The sequence below is a fragment of the Schistocerca piceifrons genome, chromosome 5, assembly GCF_021461385.2.
Source record: "Schistocerca piceifrons isolate TAMUIC-IGC-003096 chromosome 5, iqSchPice1.1, whole genome shotgun sequence".
Classification (NCBI taxonomy): Eukaryota; Metazoa; Arthropoda; class Insecta; order Orthoptera; family Acrididae; genus Schistocerca; species Schistocerca piceifrons.
Window position 1 is genome coordinate 422,229,352 of NC_060142.1, and position 15,660 is coordinate 422,245,011.

Below are 15,660 nucleotides of genomic sequence, written 5' to 3' on the forward strand. Positions count from 1 at the left end.
TTCGCCCCTCAAATTTCTCCCTCATATCACAAAATTGTTGTCTGATGTAGTACAAACTGAAAAAATAAATTCCTTTTAAAACCCAGTTTCGTATATAACTTATATTCACAATCTTACACCTGTGTCACAGAACAAATCCTACATCGAGAATACATTACACAAGTTTAAGGGAAGAAATGCTTCCGATAGTTATTGCAGTATTTAAAGAACAAAATATGAACAGGCTGAAATGAACAAACAGTACATGAGACTATGTTAATCAGTTCAACTGTAAAAAGCTGAGGAGCATATTAGCAAAATGAGAAATATACAAAAGTGAAATGCCAAAATGAGCACTTCTCAACTGGGAGTAAATCAAAACAATCAGAATGGCTGAAAGAGAGCACAATAACATGAGCCATAAACGAATAAGAGCTAAGCAACTAAGCAAATAATAGAATAGGCAAAAATTAGATGCCATCAAAATGAGATGGCCGAACTCCGTCGGCACTTATATACAGTCGCACTCGTGGCGGCACCTCGCGGCCCGTACGCAAGTTGTGCGATTGCTGTCGCAGGTCGACCCTTAATCTATGATGTTACATGGCCCCCCAATTTGGAAGGCGGTTAAGCTATTAAACGCCTGACACATTTTGTCAGTTTAGTCCGATCGCAAAATTTTACTTTAAATTTTCACATTACTATCCTTTCTACCACCTTTACATTCAGTGGTTCACAAAATAATCATTGATTATCACATGATATAAATACAAAACATTTTAGTCGTATTTCAAAAGTATGACGACAGTGATACAAAACATATTCTTGTACATCTATTGAATATAAGGTATTTTACATTATTTCAGTTGATGCTTTGGTGTAAATATTTACTTTACAGGTTTTATTTTACTACAAAAGCTTTAATGATTGACAGGCATTTACACTGTTTGAAAATTCATTGTATATATATATATTGTGACATCTACAGTACATGGAAACGTCTGGAAATCTTTTATGTAGATGAAATTTTTCTGTAGTGTACTTCATTAACTTCAGAGGTACTATTTTAAAAATGTGTATAGAAATATATATAACACACACACACACACACACACACACACATTTTTCAAAAAGAAAAACTGTCAGGTTTTCTCTAAAGACCCCAAATTATCCGAGTCCTTCGAGTAATGATGTTCAACAGACATTTAAAATATATAAGGTAACATTTGTATATCCTTATTCTTTCCAATTTACTGGCTATTGACATAGTTTGAGTGTGGTTAAAGAAGTAGTCCAATAGCGCCTAGAAATTTGAAATATTGCCCTTTTTGTTAAAGTCCGCAGGTCAAGCAATTGTGTATCACTCGTTGATAGGGTACACCGTTTACCTGTCCTACGATTAAGGTATTTTCTTTTGTTTGGACATAAAAACAATGTTTGCATTTTATGTACATTATACATATTTCCTTGTTTCTCTGCCCTTTCTGGACTTATCGCTACTCAGAATGTAAGTACTACCAATTATAGGCGCTACGAATTTCATGCGACTATTAGCTATAGTCAACATCGTTCTTGTAGTGAAGTTTATATTCACACGACTCCGTTTTTTCTCTTTTGCACCTCATATCTAGTCGCAAACGATATATATATAAAATAGTACATATTTATATCTATTAAAAGAAAAAAAGAGAAAGTATTCCTGAATGATTGCAAGTAACTTATCTTTCGTGAATTACAAGTTGAAAGGACTTTACTCTTCCGAGTCTTCTTGTACTGATGTGCATATAGAAGATTTTGTCTCACGCTATCTTTCCACTACTTGTGACCTAATTGTCCTATTGTATTAGGAACAATTTTACAGTTGGTCTTATATTTATTTAGTACTTATTTTAAAGGAAAAATACATTTTATGTTGTCCCTTACACTACATTATCCTTATTCCTTTGCTTTAGAAATATTTGTTTTATCAACATTTTACCGGAAGCATCTTTACAAAATTCTACTTTACACACTAATTTTATATAGGAAATGTGCTACCTCGATACATTATTTCGTTATAGCTTCCTGCACTTTCACATATCACATAATATAATCAATTTTTAGGTGTTTTACTTAAAATTTCTTACGAGTGTAGGCAAGATATTTAGACAGTTAACGTGTTTAGTTGAAAATTTTGAATGAAACGGTGAAAAAGCAAATTTGTTAGTAGCAACATACGATGTTCAGTCCAAGATGGTTATCTGTATAGTCATTCTGTTTTTTTTAGTCTATATACTTTTTAACGTCTTGAGGATATTGTCCCTTTTGTTTAAGGGTACCAGGATACACTAATAGATACACGCCGGGATGGGGTATATTCTCTATTAAAAAGGTCCAGTATATAATAGCTGCCACTTTTTATTCCTTTTTGACAATACTGACGATTTCACAAGGCTTCTAATCAGGACTATCACCGGCTATGAATATTCTTTTCCCAGTAAGTCTATTATCAAAATATTTCTTCCTCAATTGTGCTTGGTGATGTAGAAAAATGGTCGCCTGCCTGATCTTTTCGTCGAAGGAGATGCTTTGATTTGTACATTTTGGCCAAATTTCTGTCCATTAATTTTGTTCAGGCCTTTTAAACATGAGCTCTTCTGGAGTGTGATTTGTCACAGAATGCGTAACATTATTTACAATTTCCTGGAAGAGTTTTACATAACTGACCCAAGCAGTATGGTTGTTATGGCAATACGTCCTTACAAATATATTAAACTCACGAAATATCCTTTCTATGGGGATTCGCTTCCGGATGATATTTGGACATAAGTATTTGCCTAATTTGTAGAGCGACCAAACATGTTTTCCACGTGGATGAGGTAAATGTGGTCGCATTGTCTGACAATATCGCTTGCGGTTTTCCCACTTGCGGTATAAAATCAGCAATTAATTTTCGAAGTATGGAAGATCTTTTGGCCGACTTAAGAACATAAATTCTGAGGTACTTCTTAAAAACATCAAAAATGCCACTAAGAATTTTGCACCACCCCTGGCTACTGGGAATGGCCCGCAAACATCGACCGCTAAAATCTGCAATGGAGAGTCTGGTAAAATTGGGTATAGTTCACCTTTTCTACATATATTTATGGCTTTCGCCTTTTGACAAATTACCCAAGTGCGAATCAAGTTCTGGACTTACTTTCTAAGATTGGGGAAATAACATGTCCCAATTTTATTAGCACACTTAATAACCCCAAAGTGCCTCAGGTGTTATGGGTATACCATTTTAATCGGTCTACACAATCAACCGGAATACAACGCATCACTTTTCAGATGCAGGATTTTTACTATAAAAAAATCACCTGTTTTTCAAGTATAATGGTTGCTGATTTTTGGATTAAGACCTCTCAATAGCTCCTGTTTAACCGAGTTCCACCGAGGGTCGGGATCTTGCAATGCTGCTATATTTTTACCTAAGTCAACAAAATACTGTATTTCCCTCATCTTTCATTAGAAACACATTAAATTCCGATGTTAGATCTGAGGATGGGGAATATTCGTTTAGTCCTTGGGGCATCCGAGATAGGGCGTCAGCAACAATGTTGTCCTTACCACTGATATACACTATCTCGTATCTGTATTCTTTCAAATACAGAGACCTTGCAAGTCGTGCATGTAGGAGTTTGCAACTACGCAAAAAGCTTAGCGCCTTATGATCGCGATAGACTTTGGTATGTGCACCAGCTAAATAATAATGGAATTTTCGGAACGACCACAGAATGGCAAGTAGTTCCAATTCTGTAGTATAGTAAGATCGTTCACATGAGCTTAAAGTCCTATTCGCGAATGCAATTGTGCAAAAGGTGGGTTGTCCATCAATATTTTGAACTTTGAACAGACATGATCCTAATCCCACATTGGATGCGTCTGCATACAAACAAAATTCAATGCTTATACCAGGATGGAGTAATTTTGCATTTAATAAAACTTTTCTGATTTTTTTCAAAATCCGACTGGCATTCCGGAGACCAATTCTAGTACGTATTCTTTCTGAGAAGACGTAACAATGGCTCCGCATTTAGTATTTGATTTGGAACATATCGGCGATGGAATGACGCCAGTCCCAGAAAAGCTTTTAATTACCGTTTTGTTCTGGGCACTGGAAATTTCGCTATGGCATTCAATTTTTCACTATCTGGGAGGATACCATACGAATCAATCATATGGCCCAAAAATTTAATTTTCTCTAGTGCAAACTTAGATTTATACAAATTAGCTGTAATACCAGCATGCAAAGACTTATTTAATACATTCTTCAATATTTCCATATGTTCAAACTATTTGTGGCGATTAAAATGTCTATAGACAGTGATATCTTACAAGTTCGGGACCCAACGCTTCGGCAAGTACCGCAATAAAGACACATGAGCTTATATTTAAACCGAATGGTGAAACTTTAAATTGATAACTGTATGAAGGCTGTATATTTTCTAGATCCTGACGCAATAGGAATTTTTCAGTAGGAATGTCTGAGATGAGGCTAGAAAAATATTTTACGCCATGATATATCTGTATCAATTCGTCTATACTCTCGGGCCTTGTTCTCACCGGTATTATAGTTTTATTGGTTTCTCTTGCGTCGAGAACTAGTCGTACTTGTCAATTTGGTTTGTCTATAGCAAGTAAGGGGCTCGAATAGGGACTGTCAGATGGTTCTAGGACGTTCCATGCAAGCATCATTTGAATTTCATTACTAACTGCGTTTCTTTTTGCCCATGGTACTCGGTACGAACTATGACAAGGTTTTATGTGACATGAGGTTCATCCTATATTCATATCCCCTAATCGCACCATGTTTTTCTTCGAATACTCGTTCGTATTTCACAAGAACCTTAAACAATTCAGAACGCTGCTCTGAGGACAGCTGAGCAGACTCAGAGACTATTTTTAACATTTGTTCATGTCGGTCAGATTTTATTTCTTGAACCCGATGCCCTGAGCCTGTAGTTTTATTTCTTGAAATAAGCTTCATATGTATACCCGGGCAAAAACCTTCCATGTGTGTCCGTTATCCTCAGTAATTTTAGAGAGACGATTTTCTGTTTGACCTTCAACTCACATATCCCGTTAGAAAAGTCGATCTCTGCGTCCTTTTCTTGCAGAAAATAAAACCCTAAAATACAGTCCACTATCAGCGTATCAATTATGAGGAACGTGCATTCAATCGCTACATTTCCAAATTGTATCTCTAATTGGGCTTGTATTTTCACGCTTCTACTTCTCCCACCAATCGCTCCCAAAACCTTACAATTGCTAACCGTCAATATTGGTACCCGTTTTGCTTTAGTGATCTGTCTAAATAAGTCCATAGAAATCACATTAATATCAGATCCAGTATCAAATATTGCGTTCACTGAAATACCTTCGATTAATATTTTAACGGCAGGTTTTATAACTCCCGGATGATTGGTGCTGTATTTAGTGTCCTCGTTATAGAATTCATTTCTCATGTCAGTGCCATCATTGTACCTTAACATTTTTAATCTTAAATCAGAATCGTCCCTATCTCGCCCACCCGCCTGCACTTCGGGACTTAATGCGACGGTAATTTGTTTTCCGCTGGCTGAGAAATCGGCCGCATTTCGGTATGTTTTACTTCATCGACTACTATTGGTGGCGGATGCTGTCGCCAGTTTTGATTTATCGGGTTTTGTGTCTGGGTATTCTGTCTCGCTTGATTTCTGTTTTGTTTCGTTTCGCTATTATTGCAGTATCCTGGAGTGAACCTACGTTCCTGCCTCCTATCTGCAGTACCTCGTACCCACCGGCCTGTGCTACCGTAGCCGTACGCGTTGTTATTGTCTTGGCTTTGGTACGCCGAACTGGGTTCTCTGCCAGCAGGCTCGCTACGCTGAATATTTCCATTCCTCCACGATTGACTGATTCAGAGATCTTGCCCGCACATCCTCCTACATCAAATCAATTGCATCTAGGATGGGCATAAACTCAATGTTTGCGTCTGGGGCGTGAATTAATTTTTCGCGTATATCAATAGGCATCTTACCCTTAAGAATGCACAACAAATCTTAATGCGAAATTGGCTCGTCCCAGTATTTCGTTTTATTCAGATACTTCTCGAAATACTTTCTGAGATTTCCTTTGCTATAACTAAACTGCTCGGGGTTGAATACAGCCTCACGAAGTCGTTTCTGTACCCCTAAAGACCAATATTTCGCGAGAAACTTTTTTTCAAACTCGTCATATGTGGAACATTTTTCAATGACTTCAGTGCCCCACAAGGCCGCATCATTTAACATGAATCCACTTACGTAACCCATCTTTTGTAATGCCGTCAATTTTGTGGGTAACACGCCACGAAAAGAACGAAAAAATACTACTGGATGCACCCCACTCATGTCATGTGAGAATGACTGCCCCTCCTGTGTTTGATAATGTTTTCCTCCATAATGACATTTACATAAGGTGTCGTAGCCCACGGTAATGACTATAATTCCTGATCCCGAGTTACCTCAGAATTTACTTCGGTGGCTTGCCCCCGCTTTTGTGTACTAGCATCTACTACGTTCTCTCCACGTGTCGGCGTGGAAACATCACTGTTCACTACCTCTTTAATATCGGTAAGCTCATTACTAAATTTGTTTAATTGCTAATTTACTCCCCTTCGCCATTGAGATAATTCCTTAGTAATTTGCATTTTTACTTCAGAAATCTGAGCAGCTGGATCTATTGATTGTCTTTATTGTTCTTTTGAAATTGAATTTACGGCTTCCTTTATCCGAGAATCTATTTCTACAGATATTTCCGTATGCTTTAATGACAATTCGTCGAGTGTCGTCGACAATTGATTTACTATGACCTCGAGAGCGCCTTGATTTCCTTTTAACTGTTTTACAACCGAATTTAAGTCGTACCGCGTCCTCGTGTTCTCGTCTGAGATTTATTATTTCTTGAACCATTTGTGTTTGATTTTGAGAAATTTGCCCTATCTTACAAGACATTTCGGCTACTTGTGCCGACACTGATTCCTGACTTATGTATGTCATCTACTCGTATCGACACGGCCTCCTGTTTTTTATTCATCTCACCTACTTGAAAAAATATAGTGGAGATGGTACTCGTCATGATTCGTAATTGCTTTTGTATACTGGGAAGATTTTCAGCATCTTCTAATTCCTCAGCCTCACTAGTCTCCAATTGTTCTTCACCTACTTCCTTTAAATCTATGATTACACACTTCAATTTCAAATCTTAGGCTAGTCGTCACACGGCGGCCTGTTTTGATTACACTTGGCCGTGGTACCACTTATCTACAGCACTACCCGCTACGCTACGTACCGTAGGAAAGGAAAATTGTTCACTAAATATCGGTTGGAAACTATTCACTACACTTGGGTGTTCTACAGGTAGATAAACCACTAGGACAAAATAAAGTATGTTACTCACCAAATACCTCGTTTAACCAGCAGAACCGTCGATTTTGAGGAATCCATTTATAATTACAATTGCTCATACACTCGTTTACATGAAAAAGAAAACAGACAGATTAGCAGAATGCCAATTTTACCAGAAAAATAGAAATATACATACAACTCCTATTTTGATGAATTAATTGTGAACTTACTTTAGAAAGAGGCTTAAGCGAAATCCCTCCGGTGCATCCAGTGTGACGTATAAATTTTCGGTGCCTACAGTGTCACGTCTTTCAGTGTCACACAAATTTTTATTTTTAAAGGGGATCACTTAAGACTTTCCATGGGTTCGCCCCTCAAACTTTTCCCTCATATCACAAAATTGTTGTCTGATGTAGTACAAACTGAAAAAATAAATTCCTTTTAAAGCGCAGTTTCGTATATAATTTATATTCAAAACCTTACACCTGTGTCACAGAACAAATCCTACATCGAGAATACTTTACACAAGTTTAAGGGAAGAAATGCTTCCGATAGATGTTGCGGTATTTAAAGAACATCAAAATATGAACAGGCTGAAATGAACAAACAGTACATGAGACTATGTTAATCAGTTCAACTGTAAAAAGCTGAGGAGCATATTAGCAAAATGAGAAATATACAAAAGTGAAATGCCAAAATGAGCACTTCTCAACTGGGAGTAAATCAAAACAATCAGAATGGCTGAAAGAGAGCACAATAACATGAGCCATAAACGAATAAGAGCTAAGCAACTAAGCAAATAATAGAATAGGCAAAAATTAGATGCCAACAAAATGAGAAACGGCCAATTTTTTTTTCTTTATTGTGATTTTTATCACCTTACACAAGGCGGGCTGTCAGCAGCTGAGTACGCCGCTCTTCAGCCTTGAGATTTACAATAAGTAATAAATAAAGGGGGCACAGAGAATACAATCAAAATGGCGGGCAAAACAATGTAGACACCAAAAAACAAAAAACACGGAGCCGTTCACGCCTGGCGAGAAAACATCACTGACACTAGTTGACACGGCGCACAAAACAGGGATGATGGCGATGGTACACGTGAACAGTGGCGGCGTTTCGGCGAACAAACACTAAACACAAACGAAGGCACACACATGAGACAGTAATGGCGATGACCTCCGGCGCGCGAATGTTCACTGTCCGTGTGCGAGTCCGGGGACCTGCCAAGAGAGGAGGAGGAGGAAGGGGAGTGGGAGAGCGAGAGGGGGGAGCAGAGATGCCACAGACAGGGGAGATAGGGGGAGGGAGGAAGGGGGAGCGGAAGCCCAGGGGAAGAGGGGTGGAGGGAGGGGACAGGGGAAAAGGAAAGAGAAGGGAAGGGAAGAGAAGGGAGGGAGGTTGCCTAAAGGAAAGGACACCGGAAGTGGGGGGGGGGGCAGGGTCAAAGTTGATAGGAGGGGTAGATGTAGGGGAGGAAGGAGGACATCATCAGGGAGGGGGAGCTGGTGGAAACCGCCTTGGGAGAGGGTAAGGAGGGTTGAGAGATGGAGACCGGGTGGGATGTGGGAATACAGGCGCGGCAGCGGGCGGGGGTGGGGGGGGGGGGGGAGAGGATCAGGGAGACGAGCGGGTGAGGAGGATCGAGTTTACGGGAGGTGTACAGGATCCGCATTCTTTCAAGGAAAAGGAGGAGGTGGGGGAAGGGGATGAGATCGTACAGGATCCGTGTGGGGGAGGGGAGACGGATGCGATAGGCGAGGCGGAGAGCATGACGTTCAAGGATTTGGAGGGGTTTATAAAAGGTAGGGGGGGCAGAGATCCAAGCCGGATGGGCATAACAAAGGATAGGGTGGATGAGGGATTTATAGGTGTGGAGGATGGTGGAGGGGTCCAGACCCCACGTACGGCCGGAGAGGAGCTTGAGGAGACTGAGTCGGGAGCATGCCTTGGCTTGGATTGTCCGGAGGTGGGGAGTCCAGGAGAGGCGACGGTCGAGGGTGACGCCAAGGTACTTAAGGGTGGGAGTGAGGGCGATAGGACGGCTATAGATGGTGAGATAGAAATCAAGGAGGCGGAAGGAAGGGGTGGTTTTGCCTACAATGATCGCCTATATTTTGGAGGGTTTGACCTTGAGTAACCACCGGTCAAGATGGGATTGGAGAAGGTGTTGTGAGCGCTGCAGGGTGGGGGCAAGGGCAAGGAAGGCGGTGTCATCGGCAAACTGGAGAAGGTGGACGGGGGTGACGGCGGCGGCATGTCCGCCGTGTACAAAAGGTACAGAAGGGGGGAGAGGACGGAGCCTTGGGGCACACCGGCGGAGGGGAAAAAGGTGCAGGAATCTGTGTTATGGATGGTGACATAGGAAGGACGGCGGGAGAGAAAGGAGCCGATCAGACGGACGTAGTTAATGGGAAGGGCGAAGGTTTGGAGCTTGAAGAGGAGACCGGAATGCCATACGCGGTCATATGCACGTTCGAGGGCCAGGGAGAGGAAGATGGCGGAGCGACGGGAATTAAGCTGTTCGGAAAGGAGATGAGTCAGGTGAAGGAGAAGGTCGTCGGAAGAGAAGGACGGCCGAAAGCCACACTGGGTAACGGGAAGGAGGCGGTGCTGGCGGAGATGCTGGTGGATGCGTCGGGTGAGGATAGATTCCAGGACCTTGCTGAAGACCGAAAAAACGGCCAAACTCCGTCGGTACTTATATACGGTTGCGCTCGTGGCGGCACCTCGCGGCCCGTACGCAACACGCGCGCCTGCTGTCGCAAAGCACTCTTAGCGCTCGCGGCGGCGTCTAGCGGCCCGTACGCAAGTTGTGCGACTGCTGTCGCAGGTCGACCCTTAATCTATGATGTTACACCCGCCACTGTGTTATTTGTCAGTCTTAGTGTCCGGAATGCGTGAAACACTCGTGGAGTTTTGTGCAAAGACTCTTCAGTTGCAACTTTTACTACAACATCAATTATCTTTTGGGTGAAATAACATCCCGAGTGGACGACGAGAACTCATCTCAAGAAAGTCACCCTGTGTTAGAAGACCGCAAGCGTACACTACTGTTTCCAGAATGTTGTACGCTACTGTTATTTAATGTAGTCTACGCCTCTACCGGTTACCCTGCTAACTTTTCTAGTCCATGTTAGTGCTGGATGCTCGAAACTGATTACTACTGTAATTCCTCTCGGCCTTGCCATATTTATATAATGCTTCACATACATGTTTCTACGCCTCTCTCACAAGAAATACCATTACAATACAGTTACTGGCGTGTTTAATACCCAGCATTCCATTACAACCATTTGCATATTTACGGAATACCAGCATTTCTCATTCTGTTCTATCGAAGCACTTTTTTTTTAGATATATAGATTGTTCCTAACAAAACAGAATCACTCAGTAACTTTAGGCATCACTAACCTATCGGTCGCGATCGCTTTATTCATGGTATGAATAGCACCATAATTTTACAAGAAATAACTCTCAACATCGGAGACACTTAGTAAAACCACTGTCTGCGTAACTCCTTTGGCAAAGGAAAAGTAAAATTTTATGAGTTCACGACTGGTTGTAAGTTAGTCGTCGATCTTGGACAAAGGTAACGCAATTCTTCATACATATTACACGCATCGAAACATTCCTAGAGTGCTTGCTGTATGATATTACTTTCATCTCTTGCTTTGCTTTCATTGCATGAGATAGCTGTTTGCTATTGTGCGTGGCAAGACTTATTGCTACTATATACACATACATACTCATACAAACATACGTAGACATAGTAATCCATAAGGTAAATAAACTTCATTGCTACCGCTAAGCTGTTATTCCAACATCTCGTGGTCGTGCGGTAGCGTTCTCGCTTCCCACGCCCGGGTTTCCGGGTTCGATTCCCGGCGGGGTCAGGGGTTTTCTCTGCCTCGTGATGGCTGGGTGTTGTGTGCTGTCCTTAGGTTAGTTAGGTTTAAGTAATTCAAAGTTCTAGGCGACTGATGACCATAGATGTTAAGTCCCATAGTGCTCAGAGCCATTTGAACCATTTTGTTATTCCAAAATTGCAGTGATATTGCGCTTTCTACCATTTTTGGTAGTACAGTTAGTTTTATTCGTGGGCTCACGATGAGACAATTTCACTTTCTTACTCCTTCGACATTTACTTCAATGGCAGTCATTCTGTCATTAGAAATCTCCACTATCTAGGTTCATTTGAGAGTAATTATTGGTCGCTTTATATACTTATATTCCAGGCATTATACGATGCTCATCGCAGTTTGGTCATCAGACTTAAACTCATTTGACGGAAAACTTATTCTACCTATATTTAGTATCAGATGCCAATCACACTAATCAGTGGCACGTGCTTAACTACAATTAACCGCCGTCTTGCGAAATTTCTACAGACTGTAATTTTAATTACAAAAAACTTCTAAAAATCTAACTAAATGCAAAAAAAGTCTCAATGCCCAGGAAATGTATTTCTTCTGAAGCAGATCTACTGAACTTCAATGTGTTAAGTCATTCTGTTCTCTTTACCTGCTGGTACACGCCAATAATCGTGATGTTAATAAATTCGTAATTCTTTGATTTCAGATACGTTACCTTCCAGAATTTCTTGCTTTTTACAGTGTTCAGTTGACTTTATCCTCTTTCACGTCAGGTCTCGATTTATCATTGTATTTAATTAGTGGCTGATTGATTCCATTCGTTCATCGCCTGCAACAGAAAAGAAAGAAATAATTACAACATATACAGCAAAAAAATCGAGCCCTGCTTACGATGCCGCCAGTATAACTCTCCCTCTTCGACCGAGAAGAATTGCATTGACAAAGAAAATTATTTACATTTTGAGAATGAGAGTATGTAAACTAGCATTCCACTACGAGGACAACAGCCTCACAACTCCTTAAAAAAAATTGAAAAAATTGGGCCGGCCGAAGTGACCGAGCGGTTCTAGACGCTACAGTCTGGAACCGCGTGACCGCTACGGTCGCAGGTTCGAATCCTGCCTCGGGCATGGATGTGTGTGATGTCCTTAGGTTGGTCAGGTTTAAGTAGTTCTAAGTTCTAGGGGACTGATGACCTCAGAAGTTAAGTCCCATAGTGCTCAGAGCCATTTTTTTAAAAAAAATTGGTTCAAATGGGTCTGTGCACTACGGGACTTAACTGCTGAGGTCATCAGTCCCCTAGAACTTAGAACTACTTAAACCTAACCAACCTAAGGACATCACACACATCCATGCCCGAGGCAGGATTCGAACCTGCGACCGTAGCGGCCGCGCGGTTCCAGACTGTAGCGCCTACAACCGCTCGGCCACTTCGGCCGGCCACAATTCCTAATTCACGACCGTGTGAATATTAATTATTGCAGGTGCACCAGCTTTATTCTCACTTGGACGTTGGACTTCATAATGAAATAATAACTGCAGGCTCTGAAAAAGTTTGCTACCATTAGTAGCCATCTGTATGAAATGTAGAAAATGGTTGCTAATTGTTCATCGGCAACCCGTTATTCTGGAAAGCATTACAATTACTTACAGGAACCCGTACATCTGGTTGTCAGCTGTAAAAATGGTGGTAATTAGTTATTGTTATGTAATAATCACCAATTTTTACAAAAGCAAAGGTTTAGGCAGGCGAGAGTAGGCTGTCAGAAGCAGAATACAAGTGAGAGAGTGAGTTTATTAAAGACAAGTGATGAACAACTTACAAAAATTCAGGGATTACATTTTGTTATTTTTATCGGAATTACTGATTTATGCTTGTAGCTTGCATTCTCTGCGTATGTGCATAAAAGATCAATCATTTATAGTTTGTAAATAGCATTTAAAATACAAAATATATACAGCTTTAAAAATCATTTGACATACATAGGGAAAGACGTATCGTTACAAGAAGTATACAAATATCATTGCTCCCTGTCTCAGTCGCAGCAGTTTAAACTGTCCTCTTAGGTATCTCCCTAACCACACACTCGGAAATTGCCAAATACACAAGGCGACAATTATTGAACCATATGAAACAAAATCGTCATAATTTCTTAACGGTTTGCGTTCAAACTGCACGGTTGGCTGCGGGGCATGATGGGAATTAGTATGGTTTGGTTTAGCGATGAAGCCCACTTTCATTTCGATGGGTTCGTCGATAAGCTACAGTGACGCTTTTGGGAGACTAAAAATCCGCATTTCGCGATCGAGAAGTCTCGTCAACCTCAACGGGCGACTGTGTGGTGTGCAATGACCAATCATGGAATAATCCGTGCGATATTCCATGATGGCACGGTGACTACCAAACGGTACATGAAGGTTTTGGAAGATGATTTCATCCCCTTTATCCAAACTGACCATGATTTCGACATTATGCGGATCATGCAAGATGGAGCTCGATCCCATAGAAGTAGGAGAGTGTTTGATGTCATGGGGGAGCACTTTGGAGACCGCATTCTGTCTCTGGAGTGCCCAGAGACCACTGGCATGGGCCTAGATTGGGCGCCATATTCTCCTGATCTGAACACATGCGACTCCTTTTTGTGGGGCTGGATTAAAGACAAGGTATACAGCAATAACCCCAAAAACATTGCTGAGCTGAAAACAACCATTCAGGAGATTATCGACAGTATCGATGTTCCAACACTTTAGCGGGTCACACAGAATTTCACTCTTCGTCTGCGCCAATGATATCAAGCATATAGAACGTTTCATAACCTAAATCCAAATATCTGCAGTGATGTTTACATGTTGAATAAAGTGTGTACACGCTATACTTTGTAACTAACTTACATCTTTTTCATATAGTTCAATAATTGTCACCCTGTATATCTCATTCCAAGTTCTGTAAACAGTCGGAAATATAAATAACATAGCAATTGCAGAACATACTTGTATTACTTTCAGAATGAAGTCCCATAATGTGACAACAACGCTAAGATGAGAAAAAGTTAGCATGAAGTAGGATACAAACCTACGTCTTTCGACTCTGTAGACCACGACATTATTCACTATGCTAGCGCTAACTCATGTGATATTTGTTTCCTTTCTTGGTTACTCTAGAGTGTGCGGCAAAAGCCTGGACACAGCTCTATAAAAGTCGAACGGTGTGATGAGTCATAATGGCATCTAGTGTGGGGTGTCCGTAGGTGGGGGCGCAACGTACAGGAGCTATGGCGACAGCTATGGCCATCTTTAAATCTGTCACTTTGGATTTAGGTTAGGTGTATCAAATGGGAAGGGGGTTATGTGGAACATCGTTTTTAGCTCACCCTTTCTCAGGAAGACACATGTGAAATCTATGTTATCTTTATTTGGGTGGGAGTTATGGCCTATTAAAGTTTGAAATTACAAGGTGGTGATGAATTCTATTTGTTGTTGCAGCTGATCCACAATAGCACTTACACAGCAGGAACGCGCTGCAATTGTGTTAATGAATGGTGGACGAAGTACCAGAGTGGTTGCTGCTGACTTCAATGCCCGGCAGCCTGAGAGAAATGACAGTATCAACATTATTGGACGAATTTCGTGCAACAGGTTGTGTGGTGGACAAGCTACGCAGTGGACATTCAATAAAGCAGAAATTGTGGCACATCGCAGTACGCGCCAGTTGTCAGTAAAACATCGCAGTACGCGCCAGTTGTCAGTAATATCTAGTATGTCAGCATTCAATCCCGCATGTGATGCACACACAAAAATGGCGCCTGTAGAAGCTGCAGTTGCATCATCATCTCTCAGAGGATGACTCTGATCAGCGAGTGCAATTTTCAGAATGAGCTCTGGATCAGTGTAAGGGGAATCCCAACTTCGTAACGTAGGTGTTGTTCAGTGACGACTAATTTTTTATGTGCAAGGAGAAGTTAACAAACAGACTCATAGTTAGTGGTCAGATGCAAAACCCTCGTGGCCAGATCCCTGCAAAGGTGCTGGTGCTGAAAAAAGGATGGTTTTTTGTGGGATATGGGACACAAGAATCGTGGGTCCAGTGTTTATTGATGGAATCTTAAATGGGGGTAGGAATCTTAACATGCTCCCTGGTTAAGTGCTTCCAACACTGCTGGATCTGTAGCTTGATTTGCTATACTTTTCCCAACAAGACGGGGTGCCACCCTACTATGCTGCTGAAGTCAGAAGTTTCTAGATGAACAGTTTAGTGGTAACTGGATAGGCAGAAGGCGTTCTGTCGAATGGCCACCACACTCCCCTGATCTTACATCTCTTGACTTTTACCTGCGGGGACATTTGAAATCAACTGTGTATGAGGTAAAACTCAATAACGTAGCTCATATTTGCGGTGTGTTGAGGAGACGTGTGTC